Consider the following 18,837-nt stretch of genomic DNA (forward strand, 5'->3'; position numbering starts at 1 on the left):
ACGTATATATGTATGAGTGTGTATTCAAAAACATCTATATTTACACTTTAAATTTGGTTTTCACACTCAACCCTGTTCTGCAGAATCAGTGTAGCGACGGGAGGTTTGTACCCATCTCTACGTTCTGAGTTCAAATTCCGCTGGAGTCGACTTTGCCTTTCATCCTTTCGGGGTTTAAAAAATAAGTACCTGTTGGACACAGGAGTCGATATAATCGACTATTCTCCACCTGCCTGAAGCCGCCCTTGTGGGAAAAATTTAAAATAATAAAAATAATAATAATAATAATAATAATAATAATAATAATAATAATAATAATAATAATAATAATAATAATGACGTCTGCCGATCAAACTCCCAACCCAAAACTAAGTTTTAAGTGTATATATATGGGCAACACACACACAAACACTAAATTTAAAACATGTTAGTAAGTAAAAGTGTTTTAAAAAAGATTGTTAAATTTTCAGATTAACACCGGCACGATTTTCACTACAGGGTTAGGACGAAAAAGTGGAAAATGTGGATTTCTATAAACTTTTAAAAAGGCTTCACACAGATGCAGAACTTCAGCATTATATATTAAGATGAGCAACACACACACACACACACACACACACACACACACTAAATAAAAAAGAATGATAGGTATTTGTATGTATGTGTGTATTAATGTGCCTGCTGTGTGTATATATATATATGGTCGTAATAATAATGACCTCTGCCGATGAAAGTCCCAACCCACACACTAAATAAAAAAAATGTTAGTAAGTAAAAGTGTTTTAAAAAAGATTGTTAAATTTTCAGATTAACACCCGCACGATTTTCTCTACAGTGTTAGAGTTGGGGTTTTAGGGTTAGGTAGGTAATCGTGCGGGTGTTAATCTCAAGATTTACGAAACGATTTTCCAAAAAACTCGTAGTTTGTAGGGAATAAATGTTTGTCGATCGTATTTGAAAAAGATGTGTGACTATTTTTTTTTTCTGTTGTTATCATGGTGAAGGTCGAGTTAGAAATAACTTATAATTCCCGCCAATTAGAATGAGGTATGTATGTATATATGTATGTAGTATTAAAATGAAACCATTAAAGTGAAACTGCCATTACTGTATCGAAATGTGATTGTTTCAGTTTTGATACTGAAATAGTTTTCTTTTACTGTCAGTGTTTCTCCTTCCTTTCTTTTTGTATTTGTTGTTGGATTGTCCGTAAAGGTTCATAAGAGAAAGTAGGAGTTGAAAGGATTTGTATTAGAAAGAGGAAATTAGATTTTATTAGGGAGAAAATGTTTACTCGTGTAGTTTTATGGATTTTATTCATTATTAGGAATTTCTTTGAGTGAAAAAATGACGCGTGACCTAACAAATTGTATATAGAATATTAATTGCGATTCTTTAATCCAAGAAATTTGGAATTGTGTAAATGTATGAATTTTAAACATACACACACAGACAGAAAATCTGCCTTTTATACATAAGATATATATGTATTTGTGTGTGTGTGTGTATATACATACATATATATATATATATATATATATATATATATATATATACATATATAATTATGCACAATATATATGTATATATATGTACAATATATATATATATATATATATATATATACATATATATATATATATATATATATATATATATATATATATATATATATATATATATATATATATACATATATATGTATATATATATATATATATATATATATATATATATATATATATATATATATATATATATATATATATATATATATATATATATATATATATATATATATACATATTTTAATTTATATATACATTAATATTATCTTGGTTGAAAAAACTTCGATAATGTAAATATGTTAATAGTTACCATGGTAGCAAAAATCACACAAAAACTGGGATATCATACCCAGTTAATGGGTAGAAATTCCATGTTAAAGTGATGTGTTTTGAGTAGATATAAAGAATAATATTAAATGGAGCAAAACGCGTATAATCAATGAGTTCCTTTAATCCCTATATATGTTTCAAAAATTATGTGCACCCATCCAAAGAAGTGAAAGGTGCTGGATAATGGACATAAATTCATCGTCAGGAAACCATCTTACAAAAGCAAGACGTGCGCTAAATGCTAAGGTTGCGTACGAGTAATAACACTATATAGCTAAGTTAAATGACCGTTAGAAACAAGAACGCTAGTTTACAGGGAGTTGTTAAGGGAGAGAGGCTATGAACGCTATACTAAGAGTTTAAATTAAAAGAAGACTTAATGAACCGCAGTGAAATCCAAAAATTTAAAAGTTAATAATAGTAACAAAAATCTTAGAAAAGAAGAAAGGGAGAGAATCCAATGAATTCTTTATATACTACTCCTTGTGTAAGCAAACGTATATAATGAAGTAAAATAAAGTATAAATTGTAACAATAATTAATTACACATAACATTGTATCATAATAGGATACGGTAATTAACCTAAATAAAGGATAATACAAGGTACAAAACTATAACGTCACGAAATGATAAGAATAAACATGCTTACGATAACAAAATCGATAGTACGTACGTAAACATACAAGTATACTTGAAACTTTACGAATATAACTTTTCTGATACGAATTTGCTGGAGTTAGATATAATTGTTATTTAAGATAATATTATAATGTTATTATTCTAGTTATTGTTATTATTATTATTATAATAATAAATATAAAAATTAATTTATTATTATCATTATTACTATCATTGTTATTGTCTAAAGTTAAAGGTAACACAAGAGGTGCAGCAACATCAAAGGAAGATTAACCGAGAAGATAGCTTTCATGTGCAGCAGATGCACAGGGGCAATAAACACCACAGATGCTCAGAAAACAGACTCCATCACACTCCAGGGGGAGAAACTAGAAGTAGTTGATAGCTTCCATTACCTAGGTGACCAAGGTAGTAGTGGGGGTGGATGCTCAGAGAGGGTTACCACTAGAATAAGAATAGCCTGGGCAAAGTTTAGAAAGCTTCTACCCCTACTGGTGAGAAAGGGCCTCTCAGTCAGAGTGAAAGGTAGATTGTATGATGCATGTGTGCGAACTGGCATGTTTCACGGCAGAGAAACATGGGCCGTGACTGCGGAGGACATGCGTAGGCTCAAAAGAAATGAAGCTAGCATGACACGCTGGATGCGTAATGTCAGTGTGCACACATGACAGAGTGTAAGCGCCCTGAGAGAAATGTTGGACATACAAAGCATCGGATGTGGCGTGCAAGAGAGACGGTTGCGCTGGTATGGTCATGTACTACGAATGGATGAAGTACCACTCCCAAACAGTTGAAGGAATCCGGGGTAGAGGTAGACCCAGGAAGACATGGGATGAGGTGGTCAAGCGTGACCTTCAAACGTTGGGCCTCACAGAGGCAATGGCGAAAGACCGAGACCTCTGGAGATATGCTGTGACTGCGAAAACCCGGCAAGTAAAGTGAGTTCACGGCTGTATCCTACACCAGTTTCGCATAACCATCCCCAGCTCATTCAAGTACCTTGGATTGTAGGGCGACCTGCTGTGCTTGAGGAGACCCATTGAGTCAAGGACATCAACATCAAAATAGAAATCAAATGGAAATTGTAGTTGTGATACCTGTGCCGGTGGCACGTAAAAAGCACCGTCCGAACGTGGCCGATGCCAGTGCCACCTGGACTGGCTTCCGTGCCGGTGGCACGTAAAAAAGGACCAACTGATCATGGCCGTTGCCAGCCTCCTCCGGCCCCTGTGCCAGTGGCACGTAAAAAGCACCCACAACACTCACGGGGCTTTTGGTGTTAGGAAGGGCATCCAGCTGTATAAACACTGCCAGTTCAGACCGGAGCATGGTGCAGCCTCCTGGCTTCCCAGACCCCGGTCAAACCGTTCAACCCATGGAAAATGGATGTTAAACGATGATGACAGTCATGATAGTATATTCTTAGCTATATTAGTGGCAACATGGACTTTTCCCTATTCTTGCTCTATTAGAGCATTTAAGTAGAATTATATTAATGTGTCCAACTGATGAAAAATTCTATTTATTTTTTACGCAGCTGAGGATAGCCCTGCATTTAAATTGATGTAATGATTGCATTGTTCAATTAAAAGGGGCCGCTTGAAACAGTCGTACTGCTTCACCACTTGATATCCTGTTACTTATTCTGATTATATCTATTTATCTATCTATCTGTCTATATATATATATATATATATATATATATATATTTCGTATGTGTATTTCGTGTGCAAGATTCTTGATGTGGATACGTGTGTTGAAAGAAATACAATTAAACCTTGGGAGAGGCATTATGCCGGTAATAAACACACGCACTGGTTCAGTCCTTTATTAATTTAATTTATATAGTTTTTTGTTAAATTATTTCATTGCACTCTTGCAATCTCTTCAGTAACTTGTCTCTCCACTTCCATTTATTTTGAATATATGATCTGGCGTTGTTTTGGCGTTGTTTCGAAACTGTTTGGTATGAGCATGTGAGTGTGTGCAAGTTCGTATGTGTGCACGCTCATATGTGTGCACGCACTTATGTGTTCGTGCTTATATGTAAGTATGTGCGTCCATATGTGTGTTTGTAACAATTTCGTTTATATCAGATCAGATAGAGACTTTTTAATTAATTTATTTACGTTCATATTCCGCATCATATGTGTGAACAACACGTGCAACCATGGGCAATTGTAAGGCCCTCATCTACGTGTATTTGGTGTTTAAAATTGGTTGCGTTTCAGTTATGAGGACCGACTCCTGTATTTGTCGCAACGATGCGTCACCGGGGTGTCTAGACAGGATTTCCATGTTAATTCTGTTCAGTACACCACCATGTTGTTCTTTGGCATGCTGGTAGAGCACCGAGGTTTGTTTTTGATTATTATAGTCCCTCCAATGTTCGTTTACACGCTCAGCCAAACTTCTTGCCGTCTCACCTATGTATGTGGTGTTTCTGTTTTTACACTCACCATCCATACAGCTTATTTTGTAGACTACATTTCTGGCTTTGCAGTTGGCACCAGGACTATTTTTGCACACAATGCAACTCTCCTCAACACACCTTGTTCTTCTGAAGGGATATGTTTTACATATTATTGATCTAATTGATCTCCCTGGTTTTTCTATAACATTTATCCTCAACTTGGTACTTTTGAGGATTTTTCGAAATCTGCGGGCCAGTTCTCCGTGTGGCGTGGCGTCCACAAACATTACTCCCTGGAACTTGTCGGTATTGTACCACGTGGTCTTTTTGTTTGTTTTGTCACTAATCCTTTGTAGTCTATTCCACTGTTTGTTACGGTATCTAGGTTGTGTTCCATTTGTATCTTTGACAACAATCTCCTCAAATTTCTTGTTAGCTCCTCTGAGGATAAATGTGATCGTCTACTCCTTATGCAGAGTTTCACTACCTCCTCTACCTACACCTTAGCACCATCATGGCGTCTGATGTGGCTTTTAAACCAGACAATGTGCTGAAAAGACACCCACACAGATTGCGCATCCAATTTGGACCACCAAGAGCTGCAGGTAAGTTCTGATCTTTGTGGATATTAAAATGTCTTTTGAAGCCTCCGTTGCATTTGCAAACCTTCTAGCATACATTGCATTCAAATGTGTGCACAGACATATGGGCAGAATAGTTGGTGCAGGTTTGTTTTCCATGGGTTCGCAGATGTGATTTGAGCCCAGCAAAAGAAAGGCATGGTCTGTTACAGACTGTGCACACAAAAAGGTCCTTGTCATTCAACTTCTTGGTCGTTACTTTCTTCCTTAGATGTCTTTTGACTCTTACATGTGTTATCCTGGCCTCTTTAAATGCTTTCACTCCACTCCACATTTTGTTCGCCATCCACCTCGATCCAAAGTAAGGGTTTCTATGTCTTTTGCATCCATTCCAAGTGACTTTATAGTCGTCCTTATGTTGTCCTTTTTAGGTTTACGCCGATAGCGTTTCCCCCTCTGAAAGCTTACCATAAAACAGCTGTTTCGGCATGCGTTCATCTGCCATTTGAACAATATGGCCACACCATCTCATTTCGTTCCTCAAAATCATAGCTTTAATTGATGTGATGCATGCAGATGCAAGGTTATCTGTGTTTGGAGTAAAAGAACACCATTTAATTTTTAAAATGTGATGAAGGCATTTTTGGTGAAATTCTTCTAACAATTTAAAATGCCTTTCATAACAAGTCCAAGTTTCACAGGAATACAACAGGGATTGTAAGACAAATGATTTGTAAAGAGCCAGCTTTGTATTCTTATTTATATGTCGCTGGCACCAAATGCGGGACTCCAAGCCACCAAATGCTTTTGCTGCCCTTTGAATTCACAGCTGTATTTCTGTATGAAGATTTCCCTAATTTTGGAACAGAGCTTCCAAGGTAGATGAACGAATCGACAACCTCAAGCAACTTATCCTTAACAAAAACTTTAGTGGGGTTACAAACAACACTACACACAAGTTGATGCATTACAACTGTTTTTTGCAAGTTGATGGTCAAGCCAAGTCAAAAGAGATTGCAGACCTGTTTCAGAATGGCTGACAACATCGCAATCGTCAACGTATAAAAGTTCCCTAATGGGAACTTTTGGCGTGGGAGTAGCTGTGTGGTAAGTAGCTTGCTTACGAACCACATGGTTCCGGGTTCAGTCCCACTGCGTGGCACCTAGGTCAAGTGTCTTCTACTATAACCTCGGGCCAACCAAAGCCTTGTAAGTGGATTTGGTAGACGGAAACTGAAAGAATCTGTTTTCATATATATATATATATATATATATATATATATATATATATATATATATATATATATATATATATATATGTGTGTGTGTGTGTGTGTGTGTGTGTGTGTGTGTGTGTGTGTGTGTGTGTATGTTTGTGTTTCTGTGTTTGTCCCCACAACATCGCTTGACAACCGATGCTGGTGTGTTTACGTTCCTGTAACTTAGTGGTTCGGCAAAATAGAACGATAGAATAAGTACTAGGCTTACAAAGAATAAGTCCTGGGGTTGATTTGCTCGCCTAAAGGCGGTGCTCCAGCATGGCCACAGTCAAATGACTGAAACAAGTAAAAGAGTAATGAGTGAAGTAAAAAACCATCGTTTTGAATTTCAGTCTGGTCAGATTAAAAACATACATACATACATGCACATAGTTTTTCAAACAATTATGAAAAGCCGAGGTCATACTAAATGAATTGAATTATACTTTGAGAGGATAAAGGTTAAAGAAATTCTTATCAGATAAGGAGTGGCGTGATATTGAGTGAACAAAAGAAGATAGAATGTATAGATAAATAAAATTCCCCGATAAACAATGATTAACCTTATTGGCTGAGACGACTTACCTCCTGCTTATTACAAATATATAACTAGGAAACTGAAATCGATTTATTCATAGCAGCGAGAGAATTTGAAGCTCGACGTCTCCAACTGAAAACCTCGAAACAAGCTTACTCAGCTGAAAACCTTAAAACACAAACTTATCCAACTGAAAACTTCTGATTCAAGGTAAAGAAAACATTTACTTGTCTTAAATCTTGTCATATATAGATATATAATATTTTATCTTTTACTACTCAAAGCTGCGGCCATGCTGGGGCACACTGTCATTATTGAGAACCTCCTCTGATATGTGGCATTTGGTGAATAAGGGAGTTTGATGTCATTGCCCTCATTTGCGCCCCCTGTCACAAGATAGGTTCATCCAGGATTCTCAACAGGAAGAGGTTCAGTTTTCTGTTGAAAACACTTACATCCACTTTGTGTAGGTCCCTCATGCTCTTTGGGAGAATATCAAAAAGCTGTGGGCATTTGAAACCCAGGCTGTTGCAGTAACTGGTCCTGAAATGTAACGGCAGTGTTGGGATCTTTGGCATTGTGCAGTGGTGACCCATTCTGGTATTTGTGTAGCTTTCAAAACCAAAATTTGGTACAATCCCATCCAGGATCTTCCATATGTATATTACTGCATATCTTCCCCACCTTCACTCTAGGGAATAGAGTCTTACCTGTTTCAGCCTTCCCCTGTAGCTGAGCTTTTGCAATGAGATGATCTTCTTTTTGTAGCTTCACTGGGTTGCTTCAAGGTCCACTGTTAATTTTACACTGTGGGGGAACCATTGTTAGGAGCAGTAGTCCAGGCATATATATGTGTATACATTAAATATATATATATATATATATATATATAAACATTGATCATAGAAAAAACATCAAATTCACATCAATGACTTTATATATAACAGCATATTTCCAAACATTTGATCATATATAAATATTACCATCGCTCTTAAACATATAAAGTATACATATATAAAAAAAAACATAAAAAGTATGCATATATAAAATACACAGAAGGTAAAAAATATATACATGAATAAAAACACAGATGTATAGAACAGCCTATCAAGAAGGTATATACAATTGGCTAAAAATTCTAAAGCGTGTCGTGCTACTAAAAATCCAAATAAAATCAAATAAAATATCAATTGACTAAACAAATAATTTGTTGAGTTTCCTGTTCATCTCGATGTGGGGGTCATTGCCAAGATGTGCTTTAACTTGTAATCGAACTGCAGGAATGAACTCCTGAAGTGGCTATAGGTGTGTTTGACTTGATTTTGTGGAACTCTTTTTGTTCCTGGACTCTAACCTACCATGGGTTTTATGAAATGAACTTCTTTGACGTACTCTTTCGTTTGACGGGAGTAAGAAACCTTTTTTCTTTTAGTCGATTGATATTTTATTTTATTTGAATTTTTAGTAGCATGACACGCTTTAGAATTTTTAGTCGATTGTATATACCTTCTTGATAGGCCGTTCAATATACCTGCATTTTCATTCACATACATATTTTTTATATTTGATGTTTTTTATATATGTATACTTTATATGTTTAAGAGTCATGGTAATATTTATATATGATAAAATGTTTGGAGATATGGTGTTAAAAATAAAGTCATTGACCCAAATTTGATGTTTGTTTTGTGATCAATGTTTCTTTATCTCTGTCTCAAGTACATTTGAGAACTTCTTTTCTGCAGTCCTATAAAACCTTTGTTTCCATAAAAAGGAGACAAAAATTATTTCTTGTCGTATATATATACATGTGTGTGTGTGTGTGTGTGTGTGTGTGTGTGTGTGTGTGTGTGTGTGTGTGTGTGTGTATAGAGCCTAGCTTGACCCATACAGATTGAAACCAAAACCACCGGCTTGTTGCTAATCAAAATGAGTGGCAAATCCTCCACACTAGATAATTGAAGACAAGACCCTCAACCCCCTGGGACCTGTACCGGTCAAGGAAAGGTTAGTCCTTTCTTTAAGGTTTGATATACATTAATGACCATAGCTTATATAACAAAGAGAACTTTCTATCTCTTCCTCTGATATATCAGCCAGACCAAGGAGCAACACCGGCTCTTTTGCATCAGCCAGACCAAGAAGCAACACTGGCTTTTAGGTGTCAGCCAGACCAAGGAGCAACACTGGCTTTTAGGTGTCAGCCAGACCAAAGAGCAACACTGGCTTTTAGGTGTCAACCAGACCAAGGAGCAACACTGGCTTTTAGGTGTCAGCCAGACCAAGGAGCAACACTGGCTTTTAGGTGTCAGCCAGACAAAGGAGCAACACTGGCTATTAGGTGTCAGCCAGACCAAGGAGCAACACTGGCTTTTAGGTGTCAGCCAGACCAAGGAGCAACACTGGCTTTTAGGTGTCAGCCAGACCAAAGAGCAACACTGGCTTTTAGGTGTCAGCCAGACCAAGGAGTAACGCTAGCTTTTAGGTGTCAGCCAGACCAAGGAGCAACACTGGCTTTTAGGTGTCAGCCAGACCAAGGAGCAACTCTGGCTTTTAGGTGTCAGCCAGACCAAGGAGCAACACTGGGTCTTAGGTGTCAGCCAGACCAAGGAGCAACACTGGCTTTTAGGTGTCAGCCAGACCAAGGAGCAACTCTGGCTTTTAGGTGTCAGCCAGACGAAGGAGCAACACTGGGTCTTAGGTGTCAGCCAGACCAAGGAGCAACACTGGGTCTTAGGTGTCAGCCAGACCAAGGAGCAACTCTGGCTTTTAGGTGTCAGCCAGACCAAGGAGCAACTCTGGCTTTTAAGTGTCAGCCAGACCAAGGAGCAACACTGGCTTTTAAGTGTCAGACAGACCAATAAGCAACACTGGCTTTTAGGTGTCAGCCAGACCAAGGAGCAACACTGGCTTTTAGGTGTCAGCCAGACCAAGGAGCAACACTGGCTTTTAGGTGTCAGCCAGACCAAGGAGCAACTCTGGCTTTTAAGTGTCAGCCAGACCAAGGAGCAACACTGGCTTTTAAGTGTCAGACAGACCAAGAAGCAACACTGGCTTTTAGGTGTCAGCCAGACCAAGGAGCAACACTGGCTTTTAGGTGTCAGCCAGACCAAGGAGCAACTCTGGCTTTTAGGTGTCAGCCAGACCAAGGAGCAACACTGGGTCTTAGGTGTCAGCCAGACCAAGGAGCAACTCTGGCTTTTAGGTGTCAGCCAGACCAAGGAGCAACACTGGCTTTTAGGTGTCAGCCAGACCAAGGAGCAACACTGGCTTTTAGGTCTCTGCCAGACCAAGAAGCAACACTGGCTTTTAGGTGTCAGCCAGACCAAGGAGCAACACTGGCTTTTAGGTGTCAGCCAGAACAAGGAGCAACACTGGCTTTTAGGTGTCAGCCAGACCAAGGAGCAACACTGGCTTTTAGGTCTCTGCCAGACCAAGGAGCAACACTGGCTTTTAGGTGTCAGCCAGACCAAGGAGCAACACTGGCTTTTAGGTGTCAGCCAGACCAAGGAGCAACACTGGCTTTTAGGTGTCAACCAGACCAAGGAGCAACTCTGGCTTTTAGGTGTCAGCCAGACCAAGGAGCAACACTGGCTTTTAGGTGTCAGCCAGACCAAGGAGCAACACTGGCTTTTAGGTGTCAGACAGACCAAGGAGCAACTCTGGCTTTTAGGTGTCAACCAGACCAAGGAGCAACACTGGGTCTTAGGTGTCAGACAGACCAAGGAGCAACTCTGGCTTTTAGGTGTCAGACAGACAAAGGAGCAACTCTGGCTTTTATGTATCAGCCAGACCAAGGAGCAACACTGGGTCTTAGGTGTCAACCAGACCAAGGAGCAACACTGGCTTTTAGGTGTCAGCCAGACCAAGGAGCAACACTGGCTTTTAGGTATCAGCCAGACCAAGGAGCAACACCTGCTTTTGCATCAGCCTTAACCAAGAGCAGCACTTAACTTCGCCCTTCGTTCGACATGCTAAGAGAGACTTTTGGCTGCAAGAAAGGCTATGCCGCCTTTATCTGATCTTCCTTTCTAATCAGCACCATGTCTACCTTACTCTTTCCCTCTCTACTGACAGACAACCTTTTCCTACTTATTAACTACTAACCAGCGAGACATCGTTGTGGTCACTATCACTAGAATTGCTACTGTCTCTGTAACAATCTGTTGGGTAAACGAATGAATAAATGTAGATAACATTTCTTCCTTCTTGGAGTTAATTCTTCGATGTTCACTGGTTACTCTGACGTGAGAACCTTGAAGCGTTACATCTTTACGCTACATTTAGTAGTGGGCTACCTCATACTGATTGATATGGTACATGAAATCTAGCCTACTACATTTGTTGACCCCGTCAAAGAATCTCAGCCTTCACATCACTTGCCAATGAATTAGAACTGGAAAATCCCTGTGATTAATCGGCACATAATGGCTCACCCAGAGCACAACCCAACAGCGAACACATCCACGGTCGACATGTCATTACAGCCGGTGATTACATTGAGGGTTTCCTCATTTTGGATGCATGACCCTGCGTGATGGTTTCACCATATAGAGGCCTAATTTTCTTCCAACTAAATAGTGAGCAATGTGTCTCAACTTCCGCTTGTGATCGGTTCCCTATCGCCAGAGATCATGAACAGGGTCTGTGATCTCATTATGGCACCACCCGTTTCTGTGTCATACGACAACTTTCAAAACCACCCTAATTACCAGAACTTCAGAATCCCAACAAAAGCGACACCAGAACAATTGGACAATAGAATGCCTTCCCAGCTTCTATGAGAAATGAAGCAGCTTCTTGGAGATGATATCCTCCCTGAAAAGGTTTTTAAGCAGCTTTTTCTCCATTTTCTGCCCTCAAACACACAGGTGGTCCTCGCTTCCACATGAGAATCCTCTTCCATTGAGGAACTGACTCTGCTAGCTGACGAAATAGCCAAGGTACCACATAGATATTCAACAGCATCAACGTTGACACCAGCCATTCCCCCTACAAATCCTTTCCTTTCTGCGACCAGTTCTTCCGAAATTTCAGACTCGTGCTCATTGATGACGCAGCAGGCAGCACAGATACAGACCCTGACTACACAGATACAGGCCCTATCGCTTGGTACACCATGTCAAAGTGTATATACAGGGTACAGTGCTTATATTGTCATCTAAATTGCACAAAAAATGAAAATAACGCAGACATCTCAATTTAACAGATATATCTACCAAAAATTACATAAAATATCTTGAAATACTAAAGAGTAAATTTATTCAATAAAATCGCCATTGGCTTCAACCATTGCCTCCAGACGACTTCAGAATCTCCTACGACTCATCTGGATGGTCTCCTTGTTTGAGTTGGTGAATGCTGCCATAATCCTTGCATTCAGTTCATCTTTAGTGTTACAAGGAGTTTCGTAAGGGGGACTGGAGCAAAGTGAAATGAAGTGTTTTGCTCAAGAATACAACACACTACCCAGTCAGAGAATCGAACCCATGATCAAGTGATTGGGAGTGCAACATTCTAAGCACTAGGTTATATATATATATAATCATCATCATCATCATCATCATCATTGTTTAACGTCCGCTTTCCATGCTAGCATGGGTTGGACGATTTGACTGAGGACTGGTGAAACCGGATGGCAACACCGGGCTTCAATCTAATTTGGCAGAGTTTCTACAGCTGGATGCCCTTCCTAACGCCAACCACTCAGGGAGTGTAGTGGGTGCTTTTACGTGTCACCCGCACGAAGGCCAATCAGGCGGTACTGGCAACGGCCACGCTTGAAATGGTGTCTTTTATGTGCCACCCGCACAAGAGCCAGTCCAGGGGCACTGGCAACAATCTCGCTCGAAAACTCTACAAAGGCCAGTCAGGCGGTACTGGCAACGGTCACGCTTAAAATGGTACATCTTATGTGCCACCCGCACAAGAGCCAGTCCAGGGGCACTGGCAACGATCTCACTTGGCTTGCCGGGTCTTCTCACGCACAGCACATTTCCAAAGGTCTCGGTCAGTAGTCATCGCCTCGGTGAGGCCCAATGTTCGAAGGTCTTGCCTCACCACCTCAGCCCAGGTCTTCCTGAGCCTACCTCTTCCACGGGTTCCCTCAACTGTTAGGGTGTGGCACTTTTTCACGCAGCTATCCTCATTCATTCTCACCACATGTCCATACCAGCGCAATATATATATATATATATATATATATATATATATATATATATATATATATATATATATATATATATATATATATATATATATATGTATATATATATATATATATATATATATATTTATATTTATATATATATATAAAGTATACTGGGTCCAGTATACTTTAACATGGTCCATCTTGGACTCAGGAATTCCATACCAAGGCCAGCGATCTAATTGCAAACTTTGCTTGAAGGAGGCGTTCCATATTTTAAAATACAATTCTCCTACGCTACTTAATAGGTATAACGAAGCATTTAGCGCCTGCAATCACCGCTTCTTCCATACATTCAAATTCCATCACAAACACAAATGACCACACAACGTACTCCCACAATCCCCATAGGTAACCCCAACCAACTTGATTCACGCTTGTAATTAATATGTATAAGTATATATGTTCCTTTATTAGTTAGCTCTTAGGTTCCCCCACCATCTTCCTTCAAATAAACTCAGCTCTATTTATAGAATATTAACACTACTACATTTCTTTCTTATACATTTTCTTCTTTTCATTACTATTTTTCGAACCCCATCAACACCATCACCCGGTTCCTTTCTATCCTGACATTGCACACTACTGTAACTGCCTCCCATTCCCACTCCACTTTATCTATTCACACTCCCTTCCTCCACCGATCCATTTATTTTCTTCTTTTGCCTTCCCTCCTGTCCATATATCTGACCTCACAATCTCTTACACATCTTCCTCTTTCATCTATTTATAGCCTACTGCTTGCACTACTACCTTCATTTATCCCTTAACTACTTCCTTCCTGTCTTTTGGCTTGATCTCACAGTTCCACACATATCTTCCACTCACTTCGGGCTGTTTTTTAAGTAAATAACGCACAGAGTAAACTGGATACAAAATGAGGTATATCTACCAATATAACTACAATTATCACTGGAAAATACCCACACGGATTCTATACATGGATATTTACTTTTGGAATGGAACTATACTCCAAGTTCTTTTTCGTCTTTGTTTTTTCTTCTCTGCATCACTCTCACTTCTTACTGCAAATCTCCTCATGCAGGTTTAATAATTCTTAACTTCTACTATTACCGTCTCCGATGAAGGGATACATTGAATTTTCCCTGAAACAGCTGTAAGGCATTCTACATAAAATATTTATTTATGCCATTGTTCTCTTTATCTCATTCTTCTTATATATACACACACACGCTAATACACGACCCATGTTAAATTCCCCATTTATGCTGCAACCACATCTGGGGCAAAACTAGTCGGTATACAGCACTTACTTTATTACCTGTAACATTCGGGTCTGGTTAACTACTTTACCCATCTTAACCTTATATATATATATATATATATATATATATATATATATATATATATATATATATATATATATATAGATGTATGTGTGTGCGTGTATGTGTGATACTATGTGTTCCATGCATGACACTGTTCCATCCAGATTTTGACACTTGAGGTTAATCAGTTTAAACTCCCACCATTTTGAATTCAAATGGGATCCTGTACAGTCAGCAGAGGGCTGTAATAATATAAAAAGCACATCATTAATGAGAGAAACAAGCAGGGGCTTCAACCTGGCACTCCTTTATTTCATCTGTTACATATGTTTCAGTATTTGGTAACGCATTGTGTCACACAATAGCTGCAATTGGCAGATGCACCTCATAAGGGAAGCATGCATAAGAAAATACATGCAGTAACCAAAACAAAATACCTGAGAGGTACAAGGCTTGAAAGGAAGGGAGATCAGGAGAAGGTAGGGTGGGAACACGACCTCCAGAAACACAATTGTGGACTGGAGTTGATGAGAATGGGGGTTAAGAATCGACCAGAGTTTGGGGATATAGGCTGTACTTACATGTCCCCTTAAGAGAGGGCAGACAGGCGGGCAAGTAGATAACATATCAGGTGACCAGCAAGAGATTCTGGGTACAATAATCAAGCAGCACTGGGGTTTGTGGTGGCACCATTTATAGATGCATCCAACTACATACAAACCTGCGGATACACATTGACACATTAATACACTTGCATCCCCAGCCACTCATGTGCAGCGAGTTGGTGGGTTGGCTGGGGGTGGGGGAATAAGTGGGGGGATTCCTTGAGTAAGACGCTTTATTTCACGTTGCTCCAGTCCACTCAGTTAGCAAAAATGAATTGTGCCTGTATTTCAAATGGTCAGCCTTGTCACAGGCTGAATCACCCTGAGAACTACATTAGGGGTACATGGGTCTGTGGATTCCTCAGCCATTTGCATGTTAATTTCACAAGCGAGCTGTTCCATTGATTGTATCAGCTGGGACTCTTGTCGTCATAACCAATGGAGTGCTCCGATATGTATATACTTCTACACACACACATATATATATAATGCACACACACATATATATATATATGGGAGAATTTATGGGAAAAAAACAACAGACGAGGACAGGTGGTGTAAACAACAAAAGGATGTATTAGTTTAACGATACATACATACAGACACACACATATATTTATATATATATATATATATATATATATATATATATATATATATATATATATATATATATATATATATATGTACACACACATATACACACACACACACACACACATATATATATATACACACACACATACACACACACACACACACATGTATATATGTAGAAAAGGCATGGGTAGAAACTCCATAAGATGTACCCAGTGTAAGCTATGGACACATAAGAGGTGCAGCAATATCAAAGGGAGGCTAACTGGGAAGATATTTTTTTTGTATGTGGCAGATGCACAGGAGCAATAAATACTGAAGATGTGCAGAAAAGAAGATTCCATCATATGCCAGGGGGGAAACTACAAGTAGTTGATAGCTTCCATGATCTAGGTGACTAAGGCAATAGTTGGGTTTTGGGGTGGATGCTCAGAAAGCACAGCTGCTAGAATAAGAATAACCTGAGCAAAGTTCAGAGAGCTCCTACCTCTACTGGTAATAAAGGGCCTCTCGCTCAGAGTGAAAGGTAGACTGTACGATGCCTTTGTGCAAACTGCCATGCTTACACGGCAGTGAAACATGGGCTGTGACTACTGCTGACATATGTAAGCTTGAAAGAAATGAAGCTAGTATGCTCTGCTGGATGTTTAATGTCAGTGTGCATACACGACAGAGTGTAAGCTCCCTGGGAGAAAAGTTTGACATAAGAAGCATCAGATGCAGTGTGCAAGAGAGACAACTGCACTGGTATGATTATGTGTTGCGTATGGATGAGGACAGCTGCGTGAAGAAGTGTCACACTGTAACAGTGGAGGGAACCTGTGGATGAGGTAGACCCAGGAAGACATGGGATGAGGCAGTGAAGCATGGCCTGTGAATGTTGGGCCTCACAGAGGCAATGACATGTGACCGAGAGCTTTGGAGATATGCTATGCTGTACAAGCCATGTGAGATCATAGCTGTGGCCGATACCAGTGTTGTATAACTGGCTCATTTGAAAGTTCCTATCAATCATCGGGCAATATGATGTGCTTGTGAAGTCCTGTTGAACCAAGTGAAATCCTAGTTGTGGCTGATGCTAGTACTGCCTGACAGACACCCATGCTGGTGGCATGTAAAAAGCGCCGTATGAGCGTGACCGAGGCTGGTGCCGCCTGACTGGCACTTGTTGCCGCTGGCATGTAAAAAGCACCATTTGAGTGTTGTTGATGCCAGTGCCGCCTGACTGGCTTCCATGCTGGTGGCATGTAAAAAGCACCTACTACACTCCTGGAGTGGTTGGCATTAAGAAGGGCATCCATCTGTAGATATCTTACCAAATCAGATTGGAGCTTGGCTTGCCAATCTTCAGTCAAACCGTCCAACTCATACCAGCATGGAAAGTGGATGTTAAAGCGATGATGATGATATATGTATAAAACTACTTACATGACTCTTCTTCCCTCTCTCCCTCTATCTCTAAGATATATAAATATATTTCACATGGTCACGTGATTGACTAGATTATCAGATGATGTTACACATCCCTAGTCACAATGTGCTTTGCATCATTTCATCTTTCAAACAATGCCAGCAGGCCAATGTCTGTTCCCCCTGATCATAAGACTAGTCTGTTCCCCCTGATCATAAGACTAGTCTGTTCCCCCTGATCATAAGACTAGTCTGTTCCCCCTGATCATAAGACTAGTCTGTTCCCCCTGATCATAAGACTAGTCTGTTCCCCCTGATCATAAGACTAGTCTGTTCCCCCTGATCATAAGACTAGTCTGTTCCCCCTGATCATAAGACTAGTCTGTTCCCCCTGATCATAAGACTAGTCTGTTCCCCCTGATCATAAGACTAGTCTGTTCCCCCTGATCATAAGACTAGTCTGTTCCCCCTGATCATAAGACTAGTCTGTTCCCCCTGATCATAAGACTAGTCTGTTCCCCCTGATCATAAGACTAGTCTGTTCCCCCTGATCATAAGACTAGTCTGTTCCCCCTGATCATAAGACTAGTCTGTTCCCCCTGATCATAAGACTAGTCTGTTCCCCCTGATCATAAGACTAGTCTGTTCCCCCTGATCATAAGACTAGTCTGTTCCCCCTGATCATAAGACTAGTCTGTTCCCCCTGATCATAAGACTAGTCTGTTCCCCCTGATCATAAGACTAGTCTGTTCCCCCTGATCATAAGACTAGTCTGTTCCCCCTGATCATAAGACTAGTCTGTTCCCCCTGATCATAAGACTAGTCTGTTCCCCCTGATCATAAGACTAGTCTGTTCCCCCTGATCATAAGACTAGTCTGTTCCCCCTGATCATAAGACTAGTCTGTTCCCCCTGATCATAAGACTAGTCTGTTCCCCCTGATCATAAGACTAGTCTGTTCCCCCTGATCATAAGACTAGTCTGTTCCCCCTGATCATAAGACTAGTCTGTTCCCCCTGATCATAAGACTAGTCTGTTCCCCCTGATCATAAGACTAGTCTGTTCCCCCTGATCATAAGACTAGTCTGTTCCCCCTGATCATAAGACTAGTCTGTTCCCCCTGATCATAAGACTAGTCTGTTCCCCCTGATCATAAGACTAGTCTGTTCCCCCTGATCATAAGACTAGTCTGTTCCCCCTGATCATAAGACTAGTCTGTTCCCCCTGATCATAAGACTAGTCTGTTCCCCCTGATCATAAGACTAGTCTGTTCCCCCTGATCATAAGACTAGTCTGTTCCCCCTGATCATAAGACTAGTCTGTTCCCCCTGATCATAAGACTAGTCTGTTCCCCCTGATCATAAGACTAGTCTGTTCCCCCTGATCATAAGACTAGTCTG

The 18,837-nt window shown here is 39.9% G+C and overlaps 1 protein-coding gene across 28 annotated transcripts in view; it reads left to right on the forward strand.

Annotated features, from left to right (window-relative positions):
- Positions 1 to 7,421: 7,421 nt before the first annotated feature.
- Positions 7,422 to 18,837, forward strand: part of LOC149130302 (uncharacterized) — a 51,098-nt gene continuing 39,682 nt past the window's right edge. For all 28 annotated transcript variants that reach the window (XM_089345220.1, XM_089345222.1, XM_089345227.1 and 25 more), the window contains exon 1: positions 7,422 to 7,539. The gene's annotated coding sequence lies outside the window, so the exon portion shown is untranslated. The remainder of the gene's footprint in view (positions 7,540 to 18,837) is intronic.

Source organism: Octopus bimaculoides, chromosome 29, assembly GCF_046866305.1.
Source record: "Octopus bimaculoides isolate indiv1 chromosome 29, ASM4686630v1, whole genome shotgun sequence".
NCBI classification, from domain to species: domain Eukaryota; kingdom Metazoa; phylum Mollusca; class Cephalopoda; order Octopoda; family Octopodidae; genus Octopus; species Octopus bimaculoides.